The sequence below is a fragment of the Amblyomma americanum genome, chromosome 9, assembly GCF_052857255.1.
Source record: "Amblyomma americanum isolate KBUSLIRL-KWMA chromosome 9, ASM5285725v1, whole genome shotgun sequence".
Taxonomy (NCBI): domain Eukaryota; kingdom Metazoa; phylum Arthropoda; class Arachnida; order Ixodida; family Ixodidae; genus Amblyomma; species Amblyomma americanum.
The window spans coordinates 114,537,645-114,552,620 of record NC_135505.1 but is presented as its reverse complement, the minus strand read 5'-3'; positions in this window follow the sequence as shown (position 1 = coordinate 114,552,620).

Below are 14,976 nucleotides of genomic sequence, written 5' to 3'. Positions count from 1 at the left end.
GATATGTTACCAGCCAGCGAGTCGTCCGTGGCAAAGCTGTGCTCCAATCTGCTGGGCGCTTGTTGTGCCCGGACTCCCTTCCAGCCTAAGTGGATTAAACGCGGATTCTCTCGTCCGAAGTAACTATGGCACGGTGGTTACATGAAGTCTTCTCTGTTAGCAGCCACCGCACCTTTGTCATTGCATCCTCTGTCTACATGACGAAGATAGCTCCCAAGGCCTAACCGTAATGGACCCCCCAGAGATGACCCGGGTGTCATCCGGGTCCAATTACCCTGTCTCGCAGCGTCAAAGTGCAGGCGGCTTCAATGCTTCAGAACGTCGCGACGAACTTTAAAACACAAAAGACTTAGTTTCCAGTGTCTCTTTGTCATACGTTATCCCCCATCCGTCGCGACCACGTCTGCTGCTGACAAAGGAGCGATTCCCATTGGTTTCCTCAACCGCACGTGCCTGGCTTGCGCATCGGGACTTATGAAGCATAAGGGGGGGGGGGGGGGGGGGGGGCACAGGTGTCGACCACTTGTGGACCTAGTACCGTCTGCACAACCTAGATGTCGTCCCCCTCACCCTGAAGCTCAACACTTAACGGGTCATGTCCAATACTGAGAGAGTGCGACTATGTACCGACGTAGACTTCGGGACACTCCTTCCGCGGCAGACCCGGCCTCCATCTAGGGATTTTAGGGAATTAACGCCCTACAAAACTCGGCAGCGAGTGCGACCGAGGGAGTCGCAGCGGCTGTTTAGATGTAGAAGATGTAGATATTTTGTGGAAAGTTTTCGGTGTCTTCTTCGTAACCACGTCTCCGCCTTTCTAGGCCCTTCCATGACCCGACCAGCTACCTCAGCCCCAACAGCACCGCGTTCACCTCCACAACACGAGCCAGAAAGTCCAGCCCAAGTCAGAGAAGCGTTTCCGCTCCGAAATCACCACCCTCGCCTAAGTCAGAGCTCTGTGTTGTTTCTTCTGTTCTTCTTGCTTGGTATCCTGCCACTTTTATTGAACTGTAATTCATGTAGACACCACAGCAAAAGTTTAAGGGATGCGTGGGCTCGTCACCAACTTTAGCACAACTCCGCGACCTAGTTGTCTTGTATTTGTACTTGCGTGTAGAAAAGATGCGCTCCCTCGAAGATTCGTTTACGTGCATAACAGCGCCAAAATAATTTTTCAGCCCTAGCGCACCGTTGTACTCCCGACAGTAGTCATCTTTCTAACAAGTAAATGGCAGCTCCGGGGTACTTTTATCACTGTGAAATTGTTCCGGACCACACTGTATATCTAAGAGCTTCTAGAAAATTACAGCTGATTATGGGGAAAGAGTTGGCGCAGTAAATGTTCAGCTATTGGCAAACACTTCACCCGCACCATCTGGGGAGAGATCAAAGGATCAACGAAAGAAGCACGTCGTGTCATTATACAGAAACAATGTCAGCGTCTTTTACGTACTGAAAATCACGCACTACATAAGTATTTCTTATATACTGTAGCACAGTGAACACAATCGATTGTACATGAATAATACGAATAATAATAATAGTAATTTTGGTAAAGGAAATCCCACAGTATATGTCTCGTATATCGTTGGACACCTGAAGCGCGCCGTAAGGGAAGGGATAAAGGAGGGAGTGAAAGAAGAAAGGAAGAAAGAGGTGCCGTAGTGGAGGGCTGCGGAATAATTTCGACCACCTGGGAATCTTTAGCGTGCACTGATATCGCCTTGGTCCCTGTCCTGTGTGCGCTGTTTTTTCTAGAATAACCTTTAGAAAGCTATCCAGGCTTCGGAAAGAGATAGTTAACTTGCTACAACTTGTTCAATGATTTGATACATCCTCCCTTGTCCCAGCTGCCAACAAAGCTAAAAAATTCCTCCTCGCTGTTTTTCCGTTTCTACGTAGACGTTTCTGTGTCCAACTCGACTATTCTACCACTTGGGCATTGATCTGTACGAGCCACTTACCATCATTGGAAATGATGAACGCTGGGTCATCGCGCTAGTCAACCACCTAACACGCTACGCTGAGATCACGCCGTCGCCATCCGCTCGAGCACCTGATGTTTCAAGAAAATTTCTTGCGACGACAGAATCTTTTCAGTTGCTTTCATTTCCGACTGGGGGAATGCATCAAGTTACCAGCTAACGATGGGCGGCTAATTCCAACTGCGAGACTTGAAGCATCCAGGCTAATTAATTTCGATACGTGAGTGGGCCATGTGTGGTCGTGCAAGGTCGTTCTTGGCGGTTTCGGAGGGATTCTTGTGCTATTTTCAGAGCAGGATAGGCACTGCCTGGCTAATCTCTATAATCTCTTTCTTTTTTAAATAATTCGATGGCTAGATGCTCTCAGGAATTACCACAGTAGTTCTATCGAAGCTAAGTAGAAAGCTTGAATGTAAGAAAAAGAAAAGTTCTGGTGCTCCCGTCTTCACACCTTAACACTTGGGCTTTACCACAGTGCTCAGGATAAAATAAAAAGAAACGAATAAAGTTTCCGGCAACGTGATCATAAGCCAGCTCTCCCCAACCTGAGGTCCGTCAAAAGCAACTTAACGCATCAATGCATTCCAAACAGGAATATGGCTGGAGATTTAATGGCGGAGCGTGTAATTATCAAAATCACCATTAGGCTGCCCATATTGCCTCCAGGATGAGCGAAAGTGCTGCTTTGAACTGAAACTTTTTCGCAAATATTGCCTCCCATAAATTTTTAACTCAGGGTTGTAGAATAAGAGGGGGTGATAGGTATTCTTTCGCCTCTATAACGCGGGTTCCGGCACTAAGAAACCGGAACCTGCGCTATATGGGCAAAGCCTACAAGCCTGCGCTTCCAAATCCGAAAGAAGAAGGTACAGTTGATTAATTACACAGGTGTTTATACACAATAAGCTCCATTGTCAACACTGCATTAATCACCAGGCCTATAGGTACAACACTCATATTCCTGCAGCAGCACCGAAAAGCGAGTTAGCAAGGACGCCCGTGCAAAATTATATTACATTGGTTTTTGGGAAAAGGAAATGGCGCAGTATCCGTCTCATATCTCGGCGTACACCTCAACCGCGCTGTAAGGGAGGGACTGAGAGAAGAAAGGAAGAAAGAGGTGCCGTAGTGGAGGGCTCCGGAATAATTTCGTCCACCTGGAGATCTTTAACGTGCAGTGACATCGCACAGCACACAGGCGCCTTTCCGTTTCGCCTCCATCGAAACGCGGCCGCCGCGGTCGGGTTCGAACCCGGGTACTCCGGATCAGTAGCCGAGCGTCCTGATCCGGAGTACCCGGATTCGAACCCAACCACGGCGCGAATAATTAATAATAATAATAATAATAATAATAATAATAATAATAATAATAATAATAATAATAATAATAATAATAGTTTTTGGGGAAAGGAAATGGTGCAGTATCTGTCTTATATATCGTTGGACATCTGAACCGCGCCGTAAGGGAAGGGATAAGGGAGGGAGTGAAAGGAGAAACGAAGAAGGAGGTGCCGTAGTGGAGGGCTCCGGAATAATTTCGACCACCTGGGGTTCTTTAACGTGCACTGACGTCGCACAGCACACGGGCCTTAGGAAAAACGCTAAGGCCCGTGTGCAGCAGTAAACGTTTTTAGCATAGAGGAGAGGTACCAGCGGAGACGTATACCGGTTTACCTGACCCCCCCTCCTGCGCATGCGCATTCGACGTCTCGTAAACCGGTATACGTCTCAGTGCGTCTCCGGTACGCTAAAAACACAAACGCGTGACGGGAAACCTAACGACACTCGCGTGCCTCATGGCCAACCGAAGGGTTAAATTCCCCGACACAACACACAAGCACATCTGGGCGACCCAGGTCGCGCGTCGCGCCGTCAGTGACCGGCGAAGAATGAGAACCAGTCATTTGAACCTCCCATTTAATCACTCCATTGCCAACATCATCTTTTCTTATTATTCGAGCGGCCGCAGTGTACGCATTTCGTGCACGTGTGTGACAGTGAACTGGCTTTAATTTGTATATTTATCTAGTACTTCATGTAACTCATGGAGGTCATACTTTTGCATTCCTTGCATGCTCATTAAGTTGAGGAATGTGTTTGCGCGTAGTCCGTCGGACGAAGCTGACCTTGGCTTGGCGACCTTCGTAAGTGGCTCGCTCGATTCCCGAAATAACTCTCCCAGTGTGCGGACAGCTGGCTTATAGATTGTTTTCTTTTTTGCGGCACTGCTCATGATCTAAACGTATGACGCCGCTTGGACGATCACAAGCTGCGCTGAACACAATCTCACATCTTCCTTCTCCCCGCCCACAGCTCAAGCAGGAACATTCCTTGAGGGCGACGCTGAAGCACAAAAAACAAGTCCCCTGTGGAGCTGCTGACAAAATGCCTAAGTGACTGCATGGCGTCTACAACGCAAGAAAAAAAATTCCTTTAAGTTTTCTTACATTTTTTTCTCATCTCCCTTCGTTGGTGCACATCGGTACGTGGCCTTCTCACATTCTGCTTACCAAGCGAGACGAGTTATTTTCGTACTTGTGAGACAGACAGCTTCTAAATGACCGGTAGCGCTCGCGATACAGCTTCTGCGATGTAAGAAATTGTTCGCGCGGCTTTGTAGCCACAGCTACTTGGTAAGTTCTCATGATGTTTTTTTTTTTTCGAACGGTGGTCGGGGTCAAGTTTTTTTTTTCCTCCACGAAACCGATTAGTGTGTTTTAATGGTTGATTGGAATACCTCATTAAAAATAGGGGGCGGGTGAAACCGTTGTGCTGTAGCAGTAGTACCAAGAGACGTACTTCGAGGCAAAGGCGTCTGTGAGGAATGGCTTTCCGCACTGCCACCTGTTGCGCCAGCTCTGCCCTTTTTTCTGCTCTTGTAGCTGGATTTGCGCCTTGCTATAGCCGTGATTATCATGATTTGCTGAAAATGCGTTTACCAAAAAAAAAACACTTCTACTATCCCCTCTAATTTTTGAAATTATCAGAAAACTAGTGAAGATTTTATTTTTCCTTTTGGCCAGTTTTGTGCTGTGAATTCTCTTTGAACAAAAAAAAAGCAAAAATTCTTCGAATGGAGTGGGACCGATGGACAAAGTCACTATTTCGAGACTAAGCGGCGGAACCCGCGTTTACAGGCATGCGACAGCAGCGCATCGTATCAACTTTCTGGCCTATCGTGCTCATGTAAACGGGAAATTCGCTAGGATAACGCGTCGCGTTAAACCTTTAGGCAGGGGTAGATAGAGAAGGGCAAGTCGACTTCCGCGATGAATAGAAACATGTTTGGGGGCGCCCCTCATCCTCCTTTCCTTGTTTGACTACACCGTACCCCCTCAGTTGCATAACAAAAGAGGCCGCGCTCAAGATGGGAGCGGCAAGCACCTTCCACCGCGTGCACTGGGCGAGAGGCAACCGTCCCGCCTTACTTGACGTGGTACATGTAATCAGTGGCGTGTCGCCTCCGTGCGATAAGCTAGGAAATACGATGCGTCGCTGTCATATTCATGTAAACGCGGCTAGAGATTCCGGACACAAAATCTCTCATTATGCCACCACTATCAAATATAGAGTTCTTCTTAAGCCGTCGCGGTGGTTCAGTGGTTATGGTGCTTGGCTGCTGACCCAAAACACGAATGTTCAGACCAGCCCGCGAAGGTCGAATTTCGATGGAGGCCAAATTGCACAGGCCCATGCACTGTGCGATGTCAGTGCACGCTATAAAGAACCTCAGGCGGTCCAAATTATCCGAAGCCCTCAACTATTGCGTCCTTCATAGCTTGAGTGACTTTGGGACGTTAAATCCCATAAACCTTAAACTTAATCTTCATCTTGCTTTCCAGAACAAGAAAGAGCTTTGAGAGAACACCGGAAAAGGCAACTGTGCCAAGTTCCTCCGATTGCCACTTGAAAGGTACGCTAGTAGTGACGTGAGCTCATGCTATGTGATGTGCGTAAAAAAACCGCACAAGGACGTACCCGTCCCGTTACTCTCAGCACCTCGTTTTGTAATAACAATTAAGAATAGAGTTAGGATTTTATCACTGTTGTATTGTTATCAAGAATTTATCCCAGTTTGTATCACTATTAAGAATCAACCCCCCCCCCCCCCACCCAATGTTATGGGCTGCTCACCGTGGTAGATGTTAATTAATCTAATTCAAATAATTTCAGTGGAGTTGCCACCTGCCCACCGTGGCAATGCGCAACCTGATATTGCGCGCCCTTCTTTAGCCACAAAAGTCGCTGATCAGTCGAGAGTGCAATCGCATCCAATCCTAAGGTCAAATGACCTTGTGACGTCATCCCAACCTGTCCACTGTGGCAGGTGGCAACCTGCTAACCAGGTTGTGAGCAGCTTGCCCATCGTGGCACGTGGCAATTGAATTAATGCAGCTGAATTCAATTCCCACCGGCACGCAGAGGCGCAAAATTCCAAAACGGAAAGGGAGAACTGCCCCAGCAGCATCTGCACTGGTGTATTACTTTGGCACGACTTATCCTCTGTTTCAAGAGACACCTTCGAAACTCTCTCCTTGGCAGCGTCCCCTGATCACTGAGAACCGACAGCTAAGCGTCTTGCGTAGCGTTCACCGATCAGTGACAAAAGCACAGCCCCCTCTCCCAGCAAACTCTATAAGCGCGCTTCAAGCTTGCGAGGACGCAAGCATGAAAGACCACATTTTAAACACTAGTCTCGTTTGTCCAGACCTCTCCAATGGACGTCAGATACAATCATATACTGCAGATGCGCCGCTTCCCTCTGCGCCAGTACAGCTCGTAGCCATTCGGGATCTTTTGTATACCTTGACAGACCGCCAATGTACTACAGCGCCGACCTGTCTCCTGCTATGTATACAGACTCCACACAGGCACTCTCGTCGCTACGAAACGCAGCCAGTCCCACGTAGCCAGTGCCAGTACCAGTGCCACAGCGCCGGTGCCACATCCAGTGCCACAGCGCCGGTGCCACATCCAGTGTCACAGGCAGTACCGTAGCCAGTGGCGTAGTCAGTGCAGTAGCCAGTGCCGTAGCCAGTGCCACAGAGGGAAATCACTTCCGTGCCTAGCCCGCGTTGTGTTGGCTCTACGCATTACGCCAAGGCATTACGCATTACGCAATCTAAGGGAAGCTGACAATGCATCCCATCCACTGAAGGTGTCATACCCACTCTCTATGCTTAATTTATCCTCAGGAGACGCGGTACTGCCTCAGGAAGAATTTCTTCGCAGCTCCACGCTTGTTTTAATTCCATCTTGTGTATCCAACCTTCCCGGCAGTCTAACTCGCCGCGAGGAGGTGGCGTCGCGGAGAATCCGGGTTGGTGCTGCACTGACTCCTGCAGTGAGGGCCTCCTGGACATAGCAGACTCCTCTCCTGACCTGCCCCTTCCGTCCCGCTCCCGCCACAGAGGCGACAGTAGATCATTTCTTGTAAACTTGACCCGGACTTCAGGCGGCCCGCAAGCCACACCTCGGTAGCCAGGATGACCATCGTAACTGACCACCAGACCCAAGAACTTGGAAATTTATAGCCGACACGGGTTTGCATGCGTACATCTAACTCACTAATGCCGAAGAGCACATTTTCGTAATAAAACAACAAAAAAACAAGGGGGAGCGAAGCAGCGGGAAAGAGCTAGACAAGAAGCTTGGTACAGGTTCTCGACGCACTCACTCAGTGCATGATTATATATGTGCAAATAAATATACGGCCACAGTGACAACCCTGTGTATGGGGTGAAAGAACTGACACAGACACATAAACAAGTAGCAGCAGCATTGCTTCTAATGTCGTCGCATTCCATTCTTAAGGCCATTTAAGCGTCCGCATTATTATTTCTTTTTTGCAAGCGTTCCGCATTCTCACGCTGCGGGGACGACGGGCCGACAGGGAGAAGGCAGACAACCTTGAGGTGTTCCCTGCGGCCCTTGCGACCACAAAACCAGATAGAAGAAAAAAAAGCTCGGCGGCGGCGTCGAGAGCAGTTCACAGCCTTGGCGCGACATTCCCCGAGGCTGCCTGCTAAGCTCTATATGAACGTGACCCAGAAATATCAGATAAGCGTCGTGGGTGACTCTAAGCAGACCGCAACATTGTAGAGCTGCCGGTGCGTCACTGCTGGAGAAAAAGGTGCGGGATAAGTGCAGCAGCAGGCGGCGATACTCTATTCGCATTCTCTAATGTCTGCTGGACTTGAAGTTTCAGATCCCTGGGGTGTTCAATAAATTATCTGCACTGATATGTTCTACCAGTGTTTGAGATCTGAAGCTCGCTATATTTGCAGGTTATATATAAGCATGTGCTTATATATTCATTACATATACGTATATACATGCATATATATGTTTACTTCACAAAAGTCTTCCCGGATACCGAAATTTCTAATGCAGAAAAGGGGCACACGAACGTGAACAGAGATTTAATTATATATTCATGCGTATATGTATATATATGCATGGCTGTATCTTAGGGTCAGCAGAAGAAAGCCACCTGCCCTGAGCCGCCACGGCCGGTGGAAAAAAAAATTTCAAGCATGCTTTCTATGCTATTCAACAGCCCTTGTCTCCGGCAAAGCAAATTATTGCTTCCGGCTTCAAAAGTTGGCATGATTGTGAAATAAGAATGCTCAAGCAAAAAAAAAAAAAGCGCTGAGGGTGAGAGACCACTTCCATGAGGCACCCAGACGCGTATCATTGGCACGGTCTCCAGTCGAAGGCGTGGTCCGTCCGCACCGATCTAGAAGCGCACCCACACGTACAGCAGAGTACGTGCGCTCGAGCGCAACTGCGCACTTTGCCCCACATTTTCTCTCAGAGGTGCTTTCGAAAGAGTTAGCTACTCGTCCAAGCCGCCTCTGCGTTCGGAGCTACGTGGCCAGGCTGCATAAACACATAAGTCGTCGAAGTTGCCAGATAAACTTTGGTTAGCCTTCTTTATGCTAGCCTAGCTTATATCCAAAACTTTTCTATTTCTTTGTTAAACCACCAGGCAAAACCAAAAGAACAGTAGTACCAGAAGAACAGGCACGTCAAAGCACAAAATGCGATCGTGAGGTGATACACCCAGCAGTTATGGGCAAAAGCGTTTTTGAATGTAAAAACTATTTATGAACGCAATTTTATTTTCGTATAATGCTAGATTCCACCGTAACAATCAATATATCCGCAGATCACCCGACGGCAGTTTTGAATTTTTTTCTTCTATTAACGTTTTTGCTATCGTCAAAAACGTACCCCATTGGTTTTCTATGGGAGTCTTAACAGTTCGATGAGACCGATGGAAACACTCTAAAAGAAAAATTTTGCTACATATCAGAAGAATGGTCATTTACCTTCAATATTACTGTAAAAGTATCTTACATTTTTCATGTTTTCTAAATGTTTGTCCAAAATTGCTTGACATGGTTGAAAATAATAACAAACGGTTTTCTGAATACTTTCTAAAATAAGCAATATTCCCAACTCTCTGTTATTGATTCGATAGCTCCTCGTTCACTCACTGGTCATTGATAGTGTGAGCCGCGGAAGAGGAATTAGAGCAAAGCAACAACCCCTAAGTGCCAGTGTGTACGTTAAACAACGCAGAAAATTTAATTAGATGCGCTTGACCTTACCAGAAAAAATACTTGAAAGGTTATCCTTGCTCCGCCTATGAAATACATTTGGGCATTCCTTTGGGGTCTAGAGCAACTTTTTTCTTCATTTTTAACGCTATGCATTACTTGCGGACGGTCACATAAAATCAATTTATCCTTAGGGACTCACCTCTTCTGTCTGTAATACGTCTTTCCAGCTCAGGTGGATAACAGGGATCCTCTTAACAATGAGACCGTGTAAGCAGCGCACTCTACGCGAGGTCAAGTATAAGGGTGCACGCGAATGGCGGAGTGTATTGTCATTATTTTGTATGCATTTTTATTCAGGCGAAACTTAACAGGACCGTCCGCGCATGAACTGGCGGAGCTACGGACAAAAATTACACACCGAGGAAGCCGACACTTTCGAACGGTCATCGCAAAGTGAAAATGTATTGGTGTGTAATGCCTGCAGCTCGTGCGTTTTAGAGCCAAAGGTCACCTCTATGCATTTATTGGTCTAATAAAAATTACTTTTGCTTTTTTCTGTGTATGCTGCTGTTTGTCCGCCAGCAAAGTGCGCATTTATAGTCGAGAAAATTCAGTTTCAAAATTTTCCCGCCACTCGATTCAAAATCGTGACGTCAAGACCGAAGCGGACTCCGTGACCACTGTTTTTGAACGGAATGGTGCCGTAACGTAGCCTCTGGGATCCCCAATTAATCGTTGTCGGCTCACACCTTTTATTTCCGAAATCAGTTGGTTGATGACGACACCTGTATTTCAATATATTTTTTGTCTTTTCTAGCTTAAGAAAGCTCTGCCTTCGATGAGAGTGGTCCCTTTTAGATGAGAACGTCGTACCCTATCCATACAGGCTGACTTAAACGTGTCCTCGATGTTTTTTTAAGCGCCTAAGCGGCTACATATAAGTCGCACATAACGAGAAAACAATCCTAGACAGACACGTTCATTTCTCCATGCTTATTCACTCTTTATTTAGCGTTTTTTGTTATCTGTCTTTCATTCAGGGGAAAATTGGCCTAAGGAATGCAGCAAGTCGCGAAATTAGACCACGTATCTGCTTCTGAAAGCGGAGTAAAATTCTTTCGAATGGAAGAATTCGCTCCGGACGGATATGAAATACTCGATGAGGTGGGCGTGTAGGGCAGTGTGGTAATAGTTAATGCGGAGTGCAGCGGTGCGATATCAACGTCTAGAGCAGGAAGGCCGCCCCGCTTCCGTTAAAGGCGCTTTATCGTCGAGCACAATAAGGCTTCCTGTACACTGAGGCGCTACTAAACCTCAATAAGTTATCTTGGAGAGTAGGATTTTGACATCCATAACTATACAGCGCCTGCATTGCAAGCTGCTGAACGGCTCCAAAATTACAATGAGTGATGCCTTCAAGGCGAAAACGTTGGTTTCGTTGTAAAAATAAAACTTTTCCCGATCCATAAATCCCAGCATTAGTTCGCTAATTTCATGCCCACCTAACGCCGGGAATTAACTCGCGTTCATTGCATTAACTTAAAACGTAACAATAAATTTACATAGCTCAATGCAAGTGTACTTACTGCACTGAGCTTTATACGCGGAATTATCTTTTCCACTAAAGTCAAAAAAGAAGTTCACAGTAACCGGCTGTGCGGAATTCAAATATAACTCATAATATTTTGCCGCACGTTTCCTTTATTTATTTATTTATTCAAAATACCCCCAAAGGCCCTCATTTGAGGGTATTACATGGGGGGGGGGGGGGGGGGGGAGTAAGTACAAAGCATTGTTATAAGGTTAAAGATATTACACTAAAATAAAATAGAAATCACAAAATATTCATCATAAATAGGCATTCACAGAAAGGGTCGCAACAATGCACATAACAGCAAAATTTGAGCATAAATAACAGCACCGCTAGAAAAAGAAAAATACAACACTGGAAAAGGTGCGCTGAAGTACAAAAAAAATATAAAATAAAAAGAAGACAAGGCGGAAGAAAAGAACGCTCAAAAAATACCTTTTTAGTTGTTGAAACATGAGTGCATAAGATGTTGGAATTTATTTAGATCAGATTCAGTGGCAATTTCTGATGGCAAAGCGTTCCATTCGGTTATTGTGCGTGGTAAAAAAGAATAGGCATAATGGAATGACTGGCAGTTAATGCGTTTAACTTTGTAAGGATGATCGCGACGTGGAAAGATAACTGGCGTTGGCTGAAAGAATTCATCATGAAGGGAAGGATGGTGATAAAGCTTGTGGAAAAGTGACAGACAGGAAATTTTTCGGCGCAGTGCTAAGTTATCTAACTCGGCTTTAGTCTTCAATGAGGTGACGCTGGTGTAACATGAATAATCAGAAAAGATGAATCGCGCAGCACGGTTTTGCAGGGCTTCGATGTTACTGATGATATAATTCTGATGAGGATCCCAAATGGCAGACGCGTATTCGAGTTTCGGACGGATTAATGTGGTGTACGCTAGTTTTTTTACATGTGTCGCGGTCTCTTTTAAATTATGTTTGAGAAGTCCGAAAGTACGGTTAGCGGAGGCAAGAGTGAGATTAATATGATGATTCCATGATAAGTCGGATTGTAGGTTAATGCCAAGATACTTGTAACTTGTGGTGAATTCTACACTATTGTTATCAAGAAAGTAGGCGGTAGGAATACGTGGCTTGTTAGTGAAAGACATGAGCTTAGTTTTGGAAAGATTTAAAGGCATTAACCAATTAGAACACCATGTGCTTATCGCTTCAAGATCAGACTGCAGTGGCTGGCTGTCAGTGTTACAGGTTATACGTCGATAAAGCACACAATCGTCAGCAAATAGTCTGATTCTGGACGTCACGCAATTGGGTAAGTCATTAATATAGATAAGGAAAAGTAAAGGTCCCAGTACACTGCCTTGTGGAACTCCAGACATAACATTAGCGTAACATGAGTCATCCGTAATAGAAGAAAATCACAGAAATCTTCTGCATATAGCGTTTATAAAAAATGTGATTTTAGTGCGAATATATTGAAGTACTCTTATGTACTGCAATATGCGCAAATAGCCTTATTTGCTTAGACGGCTTCTCGGGTTGAAGAAATCCTCATTATGCTACATTCAAGCACTGATCTGGAGTTGGATTGCCTTCCCCTCTCCTATCAACATACAATATGGAGTACAAATTTAAGACTCCAAGTAAATATCTAACGTGAAAACTGCAAGCAGGGAAGTCAGAACCAATATGCTACGGCTATATCCAATATTAGATAACTGTGCTACGGGTTTATGGTCATGCCATCTTTATTTCATAAGAAAGAGCATTTATTAGTCGTGCCATTTAAAGTCGGTATTGTCGGTTAATCCGTCTCGTATTTTGCTCCAGCAAGATCGCTATCCCAACACTCGTTGCGCCTGTCACAACTCACGCAAGTTGGGCGAAAAATCGTTGCATATTTTGTTGTTTTTCCTTTCTAGGCGTGAACACTCAGTGCGCTCGGCAAACATGTCGGCAAACTAGGCAAACATACGACCTAAACAAAACACCAGATGAGAACAGCCCCAAAAGAACGAATGAAAAAAAAGAAATGGCTGATATTAAATATCGCGGATCGAATGATAGGCTCTATTCGCGAAATGGTGTTTTAGTGTATAGCGACAGCATGTCCCTTGGGGTACCATACTGCTCAATTCTTAATTTGCTGAGGAATTAATTTTTAAGGAATAAACCTGGCGCTCTTTAGATCGAGGAGATTTTATTGAGAAGACAGCAGGCGTCACACCTTGAACAGTGGACTCTTAACATTTAATATCACATGTTACTCGCTGCTTTTTTATAAAGGGTTTGTTTTCGAACTTGGATGGTGCAGATTGGACCTAAGGGGTTCTAGAAACTCTTATAGCTGGCTCCCAAAGCTGACATACGCAAGAGTAGAACCGCTTTTAACTAATCAGGCTTTGTTCAGTGTAACATGGTGTCTGTATGACCGCTGATAAAATCATTTATAGAAGAGGGAGAACTGACCAACGTACGCACCATAAAATTATTTCCTACTGGTCAAGCGTATTCACACATTATTTTAGTGGCCGATAATCACATGAGTGTACATGTGCATTCATAAAAAAAATTTATACACTTCTAATTTAGGTGACAGGAGTTTGGATTATGATTTATGGGGGTTTAACATCCCAAAGCGACTCAGGCTATGAGGGTCGTCGCAGTGAAGGGCTCCGGAAAATTCAAAGCACCTTGGGTGATTTGACGTGCACGAGCCTGAAGAATTTCTCCTCCATCGAAATTCGGCCGCCGCTGTCGGGAACGAACCCGGATCTTTCGGGTCAGCAGCTGAGCGCCATAACCACTGAGCCACCACGGCGGCCTAAATCCTGGAGCTAGCAGCACTGCACTGCAAACAATTCGTTGCAATGTATCGCAGATTACAGTTTGAGTTACTCTCACTAGATGGCTGCACTGTCCCGACGAGCGACCGTTTCCACCGTACAAGAGACGCTGCGGCACAGCAAAATGTCGTAGTATAGTTACTCTGTGTGCAGCAGTACAGCGTTCCCAACGCCGTGAGCGCTGTGTACGCAAGCGTAATGAAATTGTGTACTGGCCATGGCATCTGCCATCATTACTATTTTTGGCCTACGAAAACCTGATAAATTACAAACGCTATGCTAAAACGTAATTTGGTGTTTTGCAGCGCTAACCGAAACGTTTTGGGCGCGGTAACACAGTAAACTGACATGTAAACACGATAATATTTTGATATAACAGTCTCATATTCGCAGGATAAGCCTACTGATATCGACCGCAAAAACTGGAGAGATGTTTGTTTTCGTAACAAATTGTGGCGCTGTCGACCTACCAAGTCACCTGTTGTTACCAGCCCATGAAGAATACACGTTCACCTCAGACCTTCAGGCGTTCCAGGCGATCGGCTTAAGTGACTGCCTCGGAATAGTTGTTTTACGCACATACCGTAAACTTCTGCGGCTGACAGTACATCATGTCGTAGTAAGCCATGCACTGGTGGTCTGAGGATAGACTTAGCTATCTCCAGAAATGGTTTCTTGTTAACAGACACCACGCTTACCTCGACGCCAATTGACTTAAATGGTTTGCTTAAGTTACCTGCAGAGGCATTTAAAATCATAGGAATGCAGAGGCGCGAAGAACGTCAAGAAGCTTGCAAGGGTGCTCGAAAAGGCTAGTTGGTAATTCATATTTGGCAACAAAAAAAAAAACAGCGCACCCTTGTACCTTTGGCTAACCTATTGTTTTTTTGTTTTATGCTGCCTTCATACATTGTCATTTGTTACTCTGTTACTGCCTGTCCGTGTTGTCCTTTTTCCAGCACTTCTATTTTAGCCTCTTCCCAGGTACAGCAATTGTTAGCTCGTGTCTTTGTCAAGTCAATTATA